The sequence below is a fragment of the Genypterus blacodes genome, unplaced genomic scaffold (genome assembly GCF_046128005.1).
Source record: "Genypterus blacodes isolate CSIRO-AG114 ecotype Tasmania unplaced genomic scaffold, CSIRO-AGI_Gbla_v1 ptg000412l_1, whole genome shotgun sequence".
NCBI classification, from domain to species: Eukaryota; Metazoa; Chordata; class Actinopteri; order Ophidiiformes; family Ophidiidae; genus Genypterus; species Genypterus blacodes.
In genome coordinates this window covers 1-16,967 of record NW_027467184.1, presented here as the reverse complement: position 1 = coordinate 16,967, position 16,967 = coordinate 1, and the positions used below count along the sequence as shown (strand labels likewise).

General features: G+C 50.6%; 1 protein-coding gene across 2 annotated transcripts in view; it reads right to left on the bottom strand.

The window, feature by feature from the left end:
- sema6cb (semaphorin 6Cb) overlaps positions 1-9,440 on the bottom strand; it is a 106,104-nt gene extending 96,664 nt beyond the window's left edge. For both annotated transcript variants that reach the window (XM_076138855.1, XM_076138857.1), the window contains exon 1: positions 9,354-9,440. The gene's annotated coding sequence lies outside the window, so the exon portion shown is untranslated. The remainder of the gene's footprint in view (positions 1-9,353) is intronic.
- Positions 9,441-16,967: the final 7,527 nt, after the last annotated feature.

Sequence of the window (16,967 nt, the reverse complement as noted above, 5' to 3'; positions counted from 1 at the left end):
CGGCTCCTTTTAAAACTCCATATCTCTACCGGATAGAACCGCTAGATTGCTGTCAAAAAGTACATTCAGGTAAAAGAATACAAAGCCGCTAAAGCCTCTAAAGCCTTAAGTGGTGTCCTTGACACCAGGACGAGTCTCTGGGTGCTGCGGTGCGTCGGTGAATGACTGACGGACGAAGGAGAAAGTTTGTTGTGGATGCAGAGACTCCCGGAGCTCAGAAGTGTTCAAAGTGTTGACGAGTTGATCCGAAGGGCGCAAACAATCCGCCGCCCGTGCCGACACGAGGAGGCGAGCAGCCGAGCGCCGGCCCAGCACCTCAGGGAGAGAGTCCTTAACGGGCCGCCGTGAGGGTTTCACACTCTGAGAGAAACCAAGATGGTGGTTTGACAGTTTTGAGCGTTTCTGGATTTGAAACAGGCCTCAGCTGCAGCTTATATAAGTACAGATATATGTATGTATGTATGTATGTATGTATGTGTGTGTATATAAAAAGACCTCCACTCGCTCGCCTCTCTCCTCCTCTGATCTCACCTTTCTTTCCTCCTCCAGCTCCTGCAGCCAATCACCTCAGCCCTTCCTCTCATCTTCGGGCAGATAAAGGCCCGTAGATTGTCAGTGATGACGGGTCCGCCGGCGCCCAAACTTCCCAGAGCTGCTTGTTTCAGCAGTAATTACGACGGGGGAACGGCGCTCCGTGACGGCTCTAGAAAGCTTAGCCAGCCTTTTCCCTCTGATGCCATGTCTACCTTCTTTTTCCCACTTTACGGTTGGCGAGGCAGCCGGAGAAGAAGAGAAGAGACTTAAAAGCTAAACAAAACGTGTGAAACAAAGAGGTAAAAAGAGGAGGTGTGGTATTGAGTGATGGGAGGGAGGAGGGAGGAGGGAGGGAGGGAAGAGGGAGGAGGGAGGGAGAGAGAGAGCTCAAAGTCCTATGCATAGGGATGAGATTGGATCATTGGCATTCTGTGTCCTCCGATCGCCGCTCTGCTTGAAGGAGGCGCAGGGTGAAGTGAGAGAAGGAACGGCGAAGAGCGGAGAGAGAGAGAGAGCAAATAACGGGGGAAGGGTGAGAGACTGCAAGAGGAGGGAGAAGGTACGATTGGAAATAATGGCAAACATGGTATCAACTTCAGCTTCCCTCTTCCAATTCCTTCCGAGTCGCCGCTCGGTAATCGCCTCCTTCACCCTCGCAACCGCTTCATCCTCGCCTCCTGCTCTTGTCACGTCCGCCCCCCCCATCCCAGAGACACATGCTTACCAGGAGTGCGCTTAACCCCTTCACGCCCCCCCTCTCCACCCATCAACCCCACTCAAAAGTGTGTGTTCGACAGCGAGAGAGCATTTCACAACTGGGGAAGAAATTGGATATTGAGTGCAGGAGGCAAAGCCCGCTGGGAAAGGGATGAGGAGTGTGTGTGTGTGTGTGTGTGTGTGTGTGTGTGTGTGTGTGTGTGTGTGTGTGTGTGTGTGTGTGTGTGTGTGTGTGTGTGTGTGTGAGAGAGAGTGTATGAATGTGTAGGTATGAAGGGTTCTACATTATAGAAAATGGGGGGGGGGGGGGGCGTTCAGTGTCCTGGGCCAGGGAGAGATTTAGTGGGCGTGGCCATCTGTGTCGGCCTTTACACAGATGTCATCCATCACAAGGTGTTAAGAGGCGGGAGGGAGGCGTAAACTCAAGAATGTTCAGAGGAAAAAAAGGCACCAAGACAATTTACTGAAAGGGCCCTCAGAAATAAAGAGGTGGGGCTTATTTTGAAAGGTTATTTAAAGCTTCCTGCTCTGCTGAGGAGCGCCGCCCCACAGGATCAGAAGGCATCTGCATGCATTTGAATTGTAAAAATGTTGCCGTGTTTCATTGCACTGCTGAGGCCTCAAACTCACCTGTGGGGAGAAGCCCCGCCCCCTCCCCAGCCTGCCAGAATGCAGCACTGCGTGTAATTCCATCAGGTCTCATTCCTGCACCACGTGTCCCCGCTGCCCTGTGACTGCCGCACTGTTCACTGTTTCATCTCTCTGGCTTCATTTAGTCAAGCATTGTGCCAGAACCCAGCAGATTATGCATCTGTGTGTGTGTGTGTGTGTGTGTGTGTGTGTGTGTGTGTGTGTGTGTGTGTGTGTGTGTGCGTGTGCGTGTGTGTGTGTGTCCCAGGAGACGTGCGGTCCTGTGATTTCCCCTCCATGTTTATTATTCTAAATAGCAGCCGTTTGTTCAGATTGTTTGTTGTAACGTTTGACGCCTGCGTCCACAAAGACAAAACCTGAGATTCCTTCAGGATCGGATGTTCACTTCTGTGGCATGTTAACATCAACACGTGACGCATGAAGGGGATTGGATACGCCAAGAGAGAGGCTAGTGTGCAAACGCAGGAAGACTTCATCATCATCATCATCATCATCAACAGGCATAAACTTCTGATCCAAACAATGCGGGGGAAACGTCCCAGTATTTATTCCCATATGCGACAAATTCTTGATTTTCATCCAGCAACGCAAATAAGACCACTGACTCTGTCCATAATGCCCCTCTATGCCCCTCTGTGCAGTGAGAGGAGAGGCGATGTTCCTCTGGCTCAATCCACAACAAACTAACATAGAATTTATATTAAATTCCATTAATCAAGTTCTGATCATACGGACCATCACTGTAACTCTATGTAACTCTATCCTCCCCCGTACCAGAGAGCATCAGCACAAGAGGTCAACGAGTTCCTCCGCCAAATAGAAAAGAAAAAAGACCACATTGATTCCTTAAAAGCATCAATTTGAAGCTTTTAATTTGTCAGCAGAAGCGTCCGGCGTCTCAATAAACAAACTCCATTAAACCCGAGCCGAGCACATTTATGTTCCTGCAAACAGCTCGCAATTACATGTTTAGATAGCAAACGTTGCCAATTAATACAGCAATCTTCCTTAATGCCCTACGCCGGGAATGTGTAAACATCAATTATAAGAAATATGATCAGCCTGTGGGACATAAAGACACCGGCTCTGCCTCAGTCACAGCGGGAGATCAGCTAGAAAACACATCCGACTGGAAAACTGTTTGGTTTCAGTCCCCAAACAGCCACCCAGAGTGAGTGAGTGAGGGGGAGGAGGAGAGGAATCAAAACCCACCTGAGACCTGAGACTGCAACTGAATCCACTCAGCTCTTTCTCAGGGACGGACGAGGCGACAAACAAACAGACTGTTCGGTTATAAACAAAGGAAATTAGCCAGTCCTGGTTTCCTGTCTGTAGGATCCATCAGACTGGAGGCTCTGCATTACGCCCAACGCTGCAGGTCAATAACCACATACCAACATCAACTGTGCCCATTAACCACGAGCAACGCGCTCGATACGATCAATCCTCAGGCTCGTCTCCCACGCCTGATGGCAGATGAGATTAGAACACAACAGACTGAACCCACTGCTGCAGTATTTACTCTGACTGATGCATCAACTGAGACACAAACAAGGATTTTCTCCGGACCGAAAAAGTTACACGTACACATCTACCACAAAATACTGACAAGCACAATACACAGTTTGGATCCACGATGTCTGCTCTCCACATCGTCTAGTTTCTGGAGACGGAGACCCCTGACAGCTTTGAACCAAAGACAACAGAAGCATTTGTTGTACACTTTGTTATCTAAAATGTATTTCAGGTCAATAGAAGTAAGGAGCTGAAGCTGAATGGCAGAGGATAAAGCAGGTGTGACGCTAAGGCAGCCATAGTTAACGACATAATCCTCCTCCTGCAGTTAAACTAACTAACTAACCTTTAGGGGGATCAACCAGGGTAGAAGCTTTTAAACAGCTTATTGACATGTCACACTCAGATGGCAGCCTGTGTGTGTGTGTGTGTGTGTGTGTGTGTGTGTGTGTGTGTGTGTGTGTGTGTGTGTGTGTGTGTGTGTGTGAAAATCACTGCTTATTGACTGCATGCTTTCAGTCCATCAAGAAGGCGAACAAGGTCCAATCCCAATACCGCCAGAGTCCACTTACGCTAATTAAAGCGTTGCATATGCAGATGTTTTATCTGTGGAATGAGTGCGGCGGCCAATTTCCATTTCCCAGGAACCTGCAATCATGTGTTATTTTAATCAAGAGTGAACGCTTTCAATTGTCGAAGCAATTAAGAGACTTGATTAGGCGTATTTAAGTGGTGAGACTGAACATTAGCGGGGAACACGGGTCGGTACGTGCGACGGCTCCTGACCGCCTCTCAGCGGGAATGGCAAACAGAATCGACCTTTCATTCAGAGAACAAACGGATTTATAATCAAAGCCTTCGTCAACAATCGCGCCAACCTGACCCGTCAACATGAGAGGGACGCCTTTCCTCAGAGAAGAAGTCCAACTGAGGCAGGAATCACATGAAGCTAATTAATAACAAGATGCTTTGCTCTAAAAAAAAACATACTCAGACCGACATGAAGAGTCTGAATCAGGCTCAGCAGGCAGAAATGTGCCACCACAGCCAACACTAAACCTCCATATGCTCACTAAATTCTATTCATCAAAGAATCTCCATCTTCTCTCGATATGAACAGGGGGAATCTGAGCGGCGAAGAGTATCTGAGGACGTTTCTGTTCTGGCACAAGACGCCGGAGCGCCGCGTCTGGCCCGGCTAATGACGGAGCCCCAAATCCAAAGAATTCGCTTGAATAACCTTCAGACTGAAAACTACACGACACAATTAGTCCCAGATAAGAGACCAGGTAGAAAAGAGAGTTTGGAAAGTGAAGAAACTTTTCCTCAGAACAGGTGAAGGTAAGAGAAGGAGTCAAAGTAACGCAGGGTCACAGAGTCTCAGTCTCTCTCACTCGCTGAGGACTTGGCAGAATGTCTGAGGAACACCAGACTGAGTTTCCATCCAAGCCAAGAAACGTTTTAAAGCATCAGGATGTTTGTCGATAAGAGACGGAAAGAGAAATCGTGATGACTCATGTTTCTGTTCCATGTTGATGCTCTCATCACATCATCATGAGGTGACCTTCATCAGGAGAACACAAAGGTTAAGAAGGAATCAGTGATAGAGACTGAATGCAGAATGGGAACGCAACAAACTTTACAAATTTGTTCATACATTTTCAATATGTGAAGAACAAACAAGACAAAAAAAGTTAAAAGCTAAAATCACAACAGATCACAGAGCCGAACATGCAGGTGAAGCTTCTCGTCGTCTTCCTCAACCTCAGCACGGACACTCTGATCACAGGAAGGACAGTCACAAGTAACCTGCTATCGCCCGGACCTCAGACTCTGCCTTTACCTCGTCTCCCCAAACAACAAAGCTTCTCCCATGATCCCACAAATCCCTCAGGAGAGGCCTCGGGAGGAGGTGCGGCGTGCTGGCGGCGGACTTCGTTTCCTCCCGCCTCGTCCAGCTACTGCAATCCCCTGCGACTTTGAAGTCTAGTCGGCAAAAAAAAAAGGATGGCTTTGAAAGGAGCCGGCAATCTCTCCACCGTGACCGGGCAGAGGATTAGCCGGTCCCAGCAGGACGGAGGGGAGCGAGGGGCCGCCGGTGACCGCTGTATTAAATACTCTGGCCACAGCCGGAGGAGATTAACAAGCCACTGAGGAAGAGGAGAAGCCTCCAGCCTCCTTTTTCCTCCTCTTCCACAGAAACCAATTTGCAGCAGAGAACCTGGGGAGGCAGCGGCGTTCTCCTCATAAATGCCTCAACGCTTCTTCAACCCAGAGTCTTTGGTGTGTCATTCATAAAAACAGAGCGCAGAGACGCTTTTGGAAGACGAGGAAGAGGAAGAGGCTCACATCTGAAAAGTTTTAATTACCGCAATATCGCAACTTCAACAGTCACACTCCTGCGCTTCCCGAGTAGAGAAGAAGAAGAAGAAGAAGAAGAAGAGGAAGAAGTAAGCAGTTAAAGCTCCTCGCCGTGATAAGATCAATCAGGGGGGAAGTCGTGAGCGGGAAGAGGAACGATTCCAGTCTGATCCGTTTTTAGCTCCTTTTCCTTTCCCGCACGTTTTGCTGTAATTATGTAATCCGTGTTCCTTTGGTTGCTTCTTCAGATTCTCGTCGGGGATCAAACCTTCGGCGGCTCGTCGCGACGCTTCCGTGAATGCTAAATCTAAACACGGCTATCAAGTCTGCATCATCTCAGTCTGCTACAGGAAGAAGAGAGGGGAAACGCGAGGGTTGACTTTATTTGGAGGCGACGGGCCGATTGTCATTACTGCAGAGACAAAGATGGAGACGGTTTACAGATTTTTCCTTTCCTTCCTTATCTAAATTTAAACTTTTGTGATGAGTTTAACCTTTATTCTACGAGTCCAACTCTTCTTCTTCACAGCTGCGGCGTGCGGTAATTACAAACCTGAGATTTGTTTTATTTCTTTTTTAATTACAGAATTAATTTGGTGATAAGGACGACGTCGTCTTTCAGGCAAACGGGCGAGGAAGGGAACGAGGGGAAACCATGGCGACGCCTTTATTCAATCTTTTACACTTGCGTTCCTTCTTCTTCGCGGTCCGAACATCAAGTAGTTAGAGGTCTGCGATTGGAGGGACGGTGGCGTGTTTACCTGGTCGTACGACGCTCGGACTAAGTCTTAAATCAGGCTAAGCTTATTCAGGCTAAGGTGGAAACAAGCGAGTCACTCGGTGCAGCAGCACTTTGATGAGTCTGTGCAGCGGGAGCGAGGCGAAGATGACAGACGTCGCCTTGTTCCTGTGTCATCGCTCGAAGTTAACTCAGTTTCTAGAAACGTCCATCATCGTGAGAGCTCTCTACTCCAGCCGTCGCTCAGAGCATCACATCGTGTTTTAAACTTTACTATCTTTCATTCTTTCTGCACCCTGGTTGTGTTTTTCCTGCCGCACCTCCTCTCCACCTTCCTCTTCCTCCTCCTGCTGTACGTGGCGTCGCAGCGATTGCAAGAACCGGAGGATTGAGTTCCTGTCACTGCCAGTCAAAGCGAACGGGGACTGAAGCCGACGGCGTGATGCTATCAGCGGGTCGTTAGCCGCGGTCGCTCTATTAAAACCATTCACGGCTAATGACTCACGGAATCCATAGCGTCCCGTGATTCAAGAGGACGCTGCTGAGGATAAGTGATACCGGCGTCGCTCAGGAGGCTGAAACCGTTCGCCGGCAATCAAATCAGAAAAGGCAGAGTCGCAGCGCCGCTTCCCCATCAGTGCTCCTCAAGTAATGGGCTCTTTTGTCTTATCTGGGACTGAGGGAGCTTGAGGACTTTGCCCTTCATCCCTTTGTTGTTACAGAGTCTCTTGTGGAAGTGGCAGATTGGCCCGCAGGCGTGGGTGTGAGGCTGCTGCGGCGGAGAGAGAGAGAGAGAGAGAGAGAGAGAGAGAGAGAGAGACAGAGAGACAGAGAGACAGAGAGAGAGAGAGAGAGAGAGAGAGAGAGAGAGAGCCTGGCGGCCGCACAGACACATCAGACTTCAGTGGTCTTAATAAAGCGCCGCTCTATCCACCCCAGAGATCTCCTCACCCCAATTATACGGCTGACACCTCTACCCTCCCACACCTCCTCTGGTTTCTCACCCACCCCCCCCTCCCCCCTCCTCCTCCTCCCCTCCCCTCCCCTCCTCTGGTTGAGCTGTAAACCCTGGAGGCCTGAGCAGCTTCAGGCGCTGAGGCAGTCTGAGGCCCCGGTTGCGTCAGGATGATACCGACGACGCCGGCGACTGTTTGGCCCATGTGACCCTGTGAAACGTCTGAGTAGCTGATTTAATTAAGCCTCAGTCTGAGGGCCCAGGGACGACTCAGCTCATCTGCATATGAAGGCCAGAAATGTACTAAATGATGATAAAGGACAGAACAACATGAGAATGAGCACAGATCTCAGCTCAATCTGCCACACACACACACACACACACACACACACAGAGAGAGACTTGTGCAGGCCTGTAACTCAACTGAACACACACACGCACAGTCATGAAATTCAGGTCCGACGACTTTTTCCCCGTAAACATCTAATCAGTTCGTGAGAACGTTCAGTCAGACTCAGTCTCTCTTTGTGGCTCACGCTGGCGTTCCGTCCATCAGCAGGTCTTAGTGGATTTTGTTAGTTGGTGTGAAATCTCTTTGCGTGACAGAACAGGAAGTGAGCGTGAAGGCTCTGGTCTTTCAGGGCGCAGGCGGCAGGATGTTGACTTCTGATAGTCGGCAGTTCCTCCGCCTCGGGAAGCCAAACACAACAGAGCAACCAAAGACCAACCGCAGAGAGACGACCAGAAAAGGTAAACGACGGAAAAAAGTGCTTCGACAAATCCGTCACACAGACACAGAACCCCATCCTGAAGCTCCCGACACACACGGAGGGAGGAACAACAAACCTCACACACACACACACACAGAGCAGACAAACTAAACTGAGCTGCGCGGCGGCGGCGGCGTCCCGGCCCGTGGCACTAAAGCGTCCCCGTGTCGTCCCTACAGCTCAGCCGGGGCTCGTCACCAAACACAAACGGGCCGCCCGCTCCCCCGTCAGCGCTCGTTCTGAGACATCGGGCCGGTTTTACCTTCAGATGCTTCCAAGGTCACAGCGGACCTGCATCTGGCCGGCCATCTGGCTCGGGCCGTCCCGCGGGGCCGCCTGTCACCGCCGCTCCTCGCCTCCGTCCTCTACTGTCCATGCTCAACCTCGCCCAGCGCCGAGAGGACAGCAGGTCTCTAAGACTTTACACTGCAGTCGTTTCCTCTGTACATGAGGCATCGCGACTCAAAACACTGAACACACACACACACACACACCCTAATCAGTCCGTTTATGGGAAGACGCCATCGAGCGAAGACACTGCATCATCAATCACGACGCTAACAAGACGACAGACTGTCCGACCAAATGCCCGACGCATACTAAAACAATCACCATGGTTACGTGCACTCAACACTGCGTACAATTCTGTGGCTCCAAGAACGACAAACAATAAACATTCACATCTTCAATCAGAGACTTCAGTTCTGAGTCAATCTGAACGTTTTGTTTTGCGACAGAATCAGTGTTTAATGTAAATGAGCTCCGGGATGCAGATGAGGGAGATTTCAGAGGAACCAACCAAGTGACAACCAAGTCAAGTCACAAAGAGTTTAACATTTAAAGCAGTAATGTACAGACGTAAACAATAAGCACAGAGTTTGACCCTTGACCTCGGTCCTCAGGCAGAGGCGTGGATTCTTCCTAAAGTCCATCTCGTGTTTAAAAAGAACATTTTATAAAGTTTGATTCCGGTGTCATGACTCCCACAGATTGGATCTAAACTCAAAGTGAGCCGCGTTCCCGCAGGTTTCACTCTGATCCAAACTCATCCAGCACAAACTCTCAGCTCCTTCAGCTTCATTCCACCTAAACATCAAATATAAGAACTCACCTAAAGCTGCCAAACAGCCCGACTGCGGCGGTGTGTGTGTGTGGCGTGATGCGTGCAGCAGGGGCGGCGCAGGCTGGCGTGTGTGTCTGTGGGGAGAAACACACATCACAGTTACACACACACACACACACACACACACGACAGCAGCTCAGTCTGTGTTTAACTGTGAGTAACATGTAAACAACAACAACAACAACATTTAGCATGAAAACCTCCCACACAAAGAAATGCAAATGAAAACAAACACTTTTTCCATTTTTTCTAAATTTCAGCGTTTTATTTTTCTCCGTTTTTATTCCTTATCCGTTTTATTCCGTCTGCTGCTCTGGTTGATCCTTTCAGAAGTGAGTTTTAAACTTTAATGTGCTTCACCTAAATCCATTATTCAGCTCTTTGAGTCGCAGCTTTGTAGGAAAAGTGCTGAATGAAGTTTGATTGATTGATTGATTGAAGCGTGATCGTCGGTGAAGCTCGCCGCAGAAGTGACGACCTGGTGTGATTGGTCTAATCCTGACACAGGTTGCCGGGGGCGTCTGGACCTGCAGCCCTGCCTCCAGCTGGCAGCCACATGCTGCTCACGGTTCACTTCAGGTTAAAAGAAAATCTGCTCTCCGGCTCGTTCTCCCTCCTGCAGCCTCTCCGCTTCTCTTTGTTGTGACAAAATCAAAAGGATCAGGAGCGCCCGATGGAGAGACGGAGAGACTGACCGCTGCGCCGAGCATCAATACCGCCGTCACACCAGAGGGCCGGGCAGCAGAGCGCCGTTATTCTCTCTTTTGGGGCAGAACAGAGTGAAAAGTTGATCGATGAGCTCTGTGGAAACTCTCACAGATCTGCTCTGAACTCTGCTCCACTCTCGCTAAGGAGGCAGACAAAAGAGCACAACACGGATTCCAGGGCGCTGAAACGAGAGTCCAGCCATCTGCAAAGGCCCGGACACTTCACAGGCGGCACACGACCTGACGGAGCGCCTCTGTGCGACCGACCAGCAGGGCGGCGTGAGCGCACCACAACACCAACATGGAGGTTAGTCTGAGAAATGTTGGGATTTCAATCTGAGGCTGCGTTCAATCACTCACTGATCACACACACACACACACACACACACACACACACACACACACACACACACACACACACACACACACACACACACACACACACACACACACACACACACACACACACACACTTCTGATGCCGTGGCAGAAGCCGACTGCAGCCTTAGAACTGTCTCTAATTCAGATCAGTGCAGCGATTCATTACAAACTGTGCCGTCACATCACTGTTCCCACTGAGGGGAATGAAAGTACAACAAATGGTTCACGAGTCAAAGCCTGGAGTCCGGGTCCAGAGCCTGGAGTCCAGTCCAAAACCTGGAGTCCAGTCCTGACCAACAGAAGCATGAACATCTTTCACCGCATATGATCTCAAACCCACGGCCGGGTCTCAGCCCCATCTGGACCGGACCAGATGTTAGTTCAGCTTATTTGCTCTCTTCACCTGTGGAGACCTTCAGCCCGTCTAATCTGCTGTATGGATTACAGACGCCTCAACCCTCACACCTGCGGGGCCGAGGCTCTATTGATCGGGCAAACGGATCCTGGACGGCGGAATCGGAAACCTCGCCGTGTCCAATCCCATTATTGACACGAGACCAGAGTGTGTGTGATCGGGGGAATACAGGGGAGATTAGACCTTCAGCCCCGCCTGCTGAGAGACGCAGCAGAGAGAGAGAGAGAATCACACACACACACTTCCTGTTAATGCTTCAGTTTGATTAAACAAAGTGTCCTGATGGGCTCAGAGCCTGGGGAGCTCCTCTGGATGCTCCACAGCCTCTGGACCGGCGTCCCTCTGGGCTGCAGCTCCTCCTCTCCTCGTCGCTCTCTCTGCTTCGCTCTTCATTTCCTTTCCCAATCAGGTTATGGATTATTGGGCGTTGCGTTTGCTTTGTGTATCGTCGATCAAGGCTGCACACCGAGACGATCTTAATCTGAGCTCAGAGGCGAGATGAGCTCTGCATTAAACATCCCGTCGCCCCGCACGCACGCCATGATTCATTCAGTTTGGAGGATTGTGATGAAGTTCTCTGCTTCTGTCTTCTTTATAACCTTTTCATTTGACTTGAGGAGAGAGGAGACATTTAAATGGCACCGTGCCGCTCAGACAACGGAGCAGGATGAACTTTCTCTGCTCATAATTACAGCCGCCGTCCTCCGGACATGAAAATTAGACCGCGGCTTAAATATCAGGACGCATCGGGAAACTCTGGGACGAGCTGGAGACCCAGAGAGATAGAGCGGCCAGATAGAGCAGCTGCTACTGGAACAACACCAGGCCAGCGGTTACATTTAATATCTGCTACATCGCCATGGAGACAGGTGAGACTAACGCCTGCAGATAGAAATCAACAAACATTTAATTAAAAAAAAAAAACTGTTATTGTTCAGGATTCACAAAAACAATGGAATATTAAATAAACAACTAAGAAACAAACGCAACACAAATCTTCATTTGAAGGACGTGGGCGAGTTTCATCATCATCATCATCATCAGCTAGCACACAGAAACAAACGACCACATTGCTGCCAAACGTTCACAAACGGTGACATCATTCGTCTCGAGCAGCAGGAAACGTCTTCTGTCTCCCACCGAACGCCGCTCGTGCCGCTCTTCCTCCGCTCGCCAGGCCATTAAAGGGAAACATGTGGCCCGGGTCTCGTTACAGGGAAAGTGAAAACACACACCCGCTGAGGCACACACGCACACGCACACACACACACACACCCCACATGCCAGCGTGAGGCAGAGGTTGGTGACCCCGCCGTGGCTGCCTGAGGCCGAGAGAAGAGAAATCAATCAGTATTCAGGTCGCGCCCCTGGAGGCCACGCCCCCTCCTTAACTTGCAACCTTTGACCCCCGCAGGGTTCTCCCTCAGACAGCATGACAGGGATTTGTCAGCGTGCGGCTCCGTGTCTGAAGCTAACACAGTCCTGGTGAATCCTGCTGGAGGTCAAGGTGGCCTGACCTCCAGGTGACCCCTGAGCTGGAGACACAGCCAGGGGGCGGAGCTCTAGCCTCCACTGTAGGTTTACACACAGGCGGAAAAACTTCACTTACACAACATCAAGGTCATAAAAATGGATTTTTTTCCTGTGTAAAGTAAAAATCATAACGCAACTAAAACCTGTCACAACTTTTGTAGGAAAGTTTCCCCTGATTGACAGGCGGATGTTCCACATGCGTCAATCAATCTGATCACAATTAATTTATTATTTAGCCATGGAAACACAACGAAGGTAGAATATGAGGAGAGTCTGAACGAATGAGTGTGCTTGCGTGTGCGTGTGCGTGTGTGTGTGTGTGTGTGTGTGTGCGTGTGTGTGTGTCACTGCATCCATACGTCTGAATCTCGGTGCAGCGACTAAGACGAGTAATCCAAGTACAGTATTCCTGCCAAAGAGAGAGCGAGGACAGAAATAGAGTTCATATTTATAATGGACTTGTTTACTTCCTCACTTTACTGTTTGGTGTCGACACGAAGGCTTAACTGCTGAATTCCCAAGCGGCGTCAAACTGAAGCTTTGAGCCCGGATGAAGAAGATAAACGTGCAGCTTCAAACCTTCACTTCTCATTAACCCTATAAAGCCTGCAGCCAGTCTGTATGTGAGGTTAAACACGGAGGCATCGGAGAGGCGTCAGGCCGCATCAGCAGCAGGAGAGACGATGAAGACGGTGAAGAAGGTGAAGACGCTGGACGCTCGCCATCCTCGCGGTGAAGCAAATTTATGTAAAACACGTTCATTCACCCGTATCTCACTTCACCTTCCTGCCTGGAACGGAGCGATGGGAAGCCTCGCTGCTGTCAAGGGAATTGTGTGTGCGTGTGCGTGTGTGTGTGCGTGTGTGTGTGTGGGGAGTGGAGGGGGGGGGGATTTAGAATTAGCATAGCGTAATTACACTGGGGAGAGATCCAGTTAGAGCTCTGCTGTATCTCCGACGCGGAGCAGAGAGACACGAGCCGTAATTTGCCATTGTGCTCGCCGTCCCAGCTGACAGTCGCTCCATGATATCGCAGATAAACGTCGGAATCTGGTCTGTTGGTCTAACTGATGGTGCATTCAGGGGGCTAATAATGACGGCAGGGCGGCGGCGGATCTGATGAGCGCCGCCGCCGCCCGAGCTCGGCGCCGCTTTGCCCCTCCTCGACTCGGCTTTATCATGCTAATTTAAAAAGAGGAGAGGAAGAAGAAAAACACATTTGCGGTGAATGGGGAGGTATAATAGGAAGCGGGGATCTGTGGAGCGAGCGTGTTCTCCTCCACAAAGCGGCGGGAGGCGAGCGGAGACGGGCGTTACGCCGGACGGTTAATTAAAAGAACAGATCGTAATTGAAAGGATGATTGTGGCGAGCGGCCGGGCGCGGGCGCAGCCGTGACCCACGGTGACCCCCGGCCCCGGCACACGTGGGGCCTCCTCCTCTTCTTCCTCTCCTCGTCTCCTCTCCTCCTCTCCTCCGAGCTGCTGCCGTTCATTACATGAGTCACAGCTTCCATTAGAAAGTCAATGAAACGGCCGTAAAGAGCTTCGATCAAACTTAATTTCACTTCTCTGGCACAAAACTTTTCTCATCAATTTCTGTGTGTGTGTGTGTGTGTGTGTGTGTGTGTGTGTGTGTGTGTGTGTGTGTGTGTGTGTGTGTGTGTGTGTGTGTGCAATTACTCTGTAAGTACACGGGCGGAGTGTGTGAGGACGAGCCGTCAATGCTGCTAATGTACGGATCGTTCATAACAAGGAGAGGGATCTATATGCACGCACACACACACACACACACACACACACACACACACACACACACACACACACACACACACACACACACACACACACACACACACACACACACACACACACACACTTCTGCTCTACAAATTCAAACCAAAACGTCTCCAATCATGGTAACCAGGGGAAACGGCACTCAGACCAGCCAGAGTCCAGACCTCCACCAAGACCGAACGGTGTGGTTGAATAGTTACAGACAAACTAACTGTTGCGGTTCTTGCGCCACCGTCGGGTCGCTTTATGATGAATGAGCCCCGCCCACTCAGACCCGTGTGCGGGGCTCAGCTCAGCTGTAAAGTGGGACGTGACAGCATGACCTCCCTCTGCTGGCCTCAGTCACAAGCCTTCATCACATGCCTCCTCTTCTTCACACGCTCGCTCTACATTTTCATTCAAAACCAACCCCGCCCCCTGCAGAGCGCCCGGGCTTAAACACACGGATCAACGCTGAGCCAGGCGGCGAGCTCACAACCATCCGGCCCTCAGAGCCGTGAGCTCCATCCCAGCACGGACAGATAAATGAGTATCCAGGCAGAAACGGGATTTAGCCGTAATAATTAGACGGGATTAATAGAGCGGCACAAGGAAGAGCACAGCGGCTCAGTCTGACCAACGAGTAATCTGGTGGCGATTACCCATAATCCATCACTGCCTTCTAATCCCAACAAGAAAAGCTGCAGATTTATTGGGACTTGATATTGGGACTTGATGTTCCAAATGAGCCGACACTGATCACATCACGCCAGCAAACGCAGAACTCAAACGACCCGCGTTACCGTCTGATTGAACTCCACACACACACACACACACACAGAGATCAAACAGCCCACGACGACTCGCCAGAGCCGTGGAGAGACCGGAGCGGCCGAGCGAGAGGCGCCGGGTCGTTCTCCCGTTCTGTAGCTCCACGCACACACACACTCTGGCGAACTTTGACCCAAACCGAGCCGCTCTTCACTTCACTGGAATCTCTTCAGTCGAGACACACACACACACACACACACACACTTCACACGTTCACATCATCGACTCCACAGTCGGGAAATGAAATGAACTTCCTGCTTTCTGCTGAGGAGAAGTTCAACCGTCAGCAGCTTCACCAGATCACTTAGTGACATGGGTGTGTGACAGTGTGAGAGGCTTCAGGACCACGACATCATCATCACTGTGAAGATGAAGCTGCTGCTCCTTTGTGATAAAGTGGCCCCACACACACACACACACACACACACACACACACACACACACACACACACACACACACACACACACACACACACACACACACACACACACACACACACACACAGAGAGGGTGTGAGTCATACCACATATGGAACTGACATGCACACACAGAGAGTAAAAGTTCAGGGAGCGGAGGAGGAGGAGGAGGAGGAGGAGGAGGAGGAGGGTTTTGCTCTCTGGACTGGTGCCCAGGCTGGTTCATATGACACCAACTGAGCAGCTACTCCCCTCACTCCCCCCTTCCCCAATACACACACACACACACACACACACACACACACACACACACACACACACACACACACACACACACACACACACACACACACACACACACACACTCTGTGATAAACCCCTCAGCTCGCCCCCAAAAACACGGGGTTAAAAATAGCCTCAGTTCGACAGAAAGCAGCCTGGAGTTCTGAGAAACGGAGGAGCGGGCGAGCGCTAGGCTGTGGGCGGCCAACTTCCTTTAAACCAAACGCCGGAGTTCAATGCTCACACGGCAGCCGTGAGGCGCCGACGTACAAGCGGCGGCATCACAGAACTACACAGGCTCGCTACGTAAACACAAACACGACGCCGGCATCCTCCTCCGCAGGAACATGAAGCAGATCAGAGCGGCATCAGAGGAGACCAGGCTGCGCCGGCTAAATTTAACTCAGCCGAGATTTAAGCCTGGAACGCCAGAGACGTGTTCACAGGAAATCAGGCGGACTTCACATCCTGAGAGCTCCAGGAAGGAGATAAGGAGCTGAACCAGATCTAGGGAAGCTGCTCTTACAGGCGGAGATGCTGTGCCACGCCTTAACCCCGCCCTCAAGGTGACGCGTCGCCCCGTATCCTTTCCTCGACCTACTGGCTTCCAGCTACATGAAGGGTTAAAGCAGCCTGGTCTGGCGTCCTCTCTCTCTTCTCTAACGGGTGACGTCGCTCCTCCAGATGGAAATGTGGGAAAAAAAATAAAGAAAAATAAAAATCTCTACACCTCACACACTCACCCAGAGGGTGATTGAAACACGCAGCTACTACAATTAGGTTGCCATGGTGACGGCCATTCCAGGGCCTAAACAATTTCGGCGTACAATCAATCTGGCAGCAGCGAGCGGTCCTGACCCCCCGTACTCACACACACACACACACACACACGTAAACTGGAACATTCATCTCTGCTCTTCATCGTTTCTATGCGATCGGCTTCTGTATCGATTATCCAATAACCGTGTCTCATCCCTGCGTCTCCTTTACGAGCCTATAGGTGCGTTTGTTACGGCGTGGAGCTTAAACCCCTCCTCTGATCCATCATGACGGCCTCTCACTGTAATGTAACATTGATTTAACCTCCAGCGCTCCTCATACATATTTAATCATCATTAATCAAAACAAACCCTTCCTGTCTCACTTCATCCTCCACACACACACACACAGCAAGCAGGGCTGTCGGGCCTTGGCAGAGGTATGGAACCATCTCTGGCTGCTTTCTTGTCAAACCTGACGTCAGGTTCTTGTCAGTTCAAAGTGT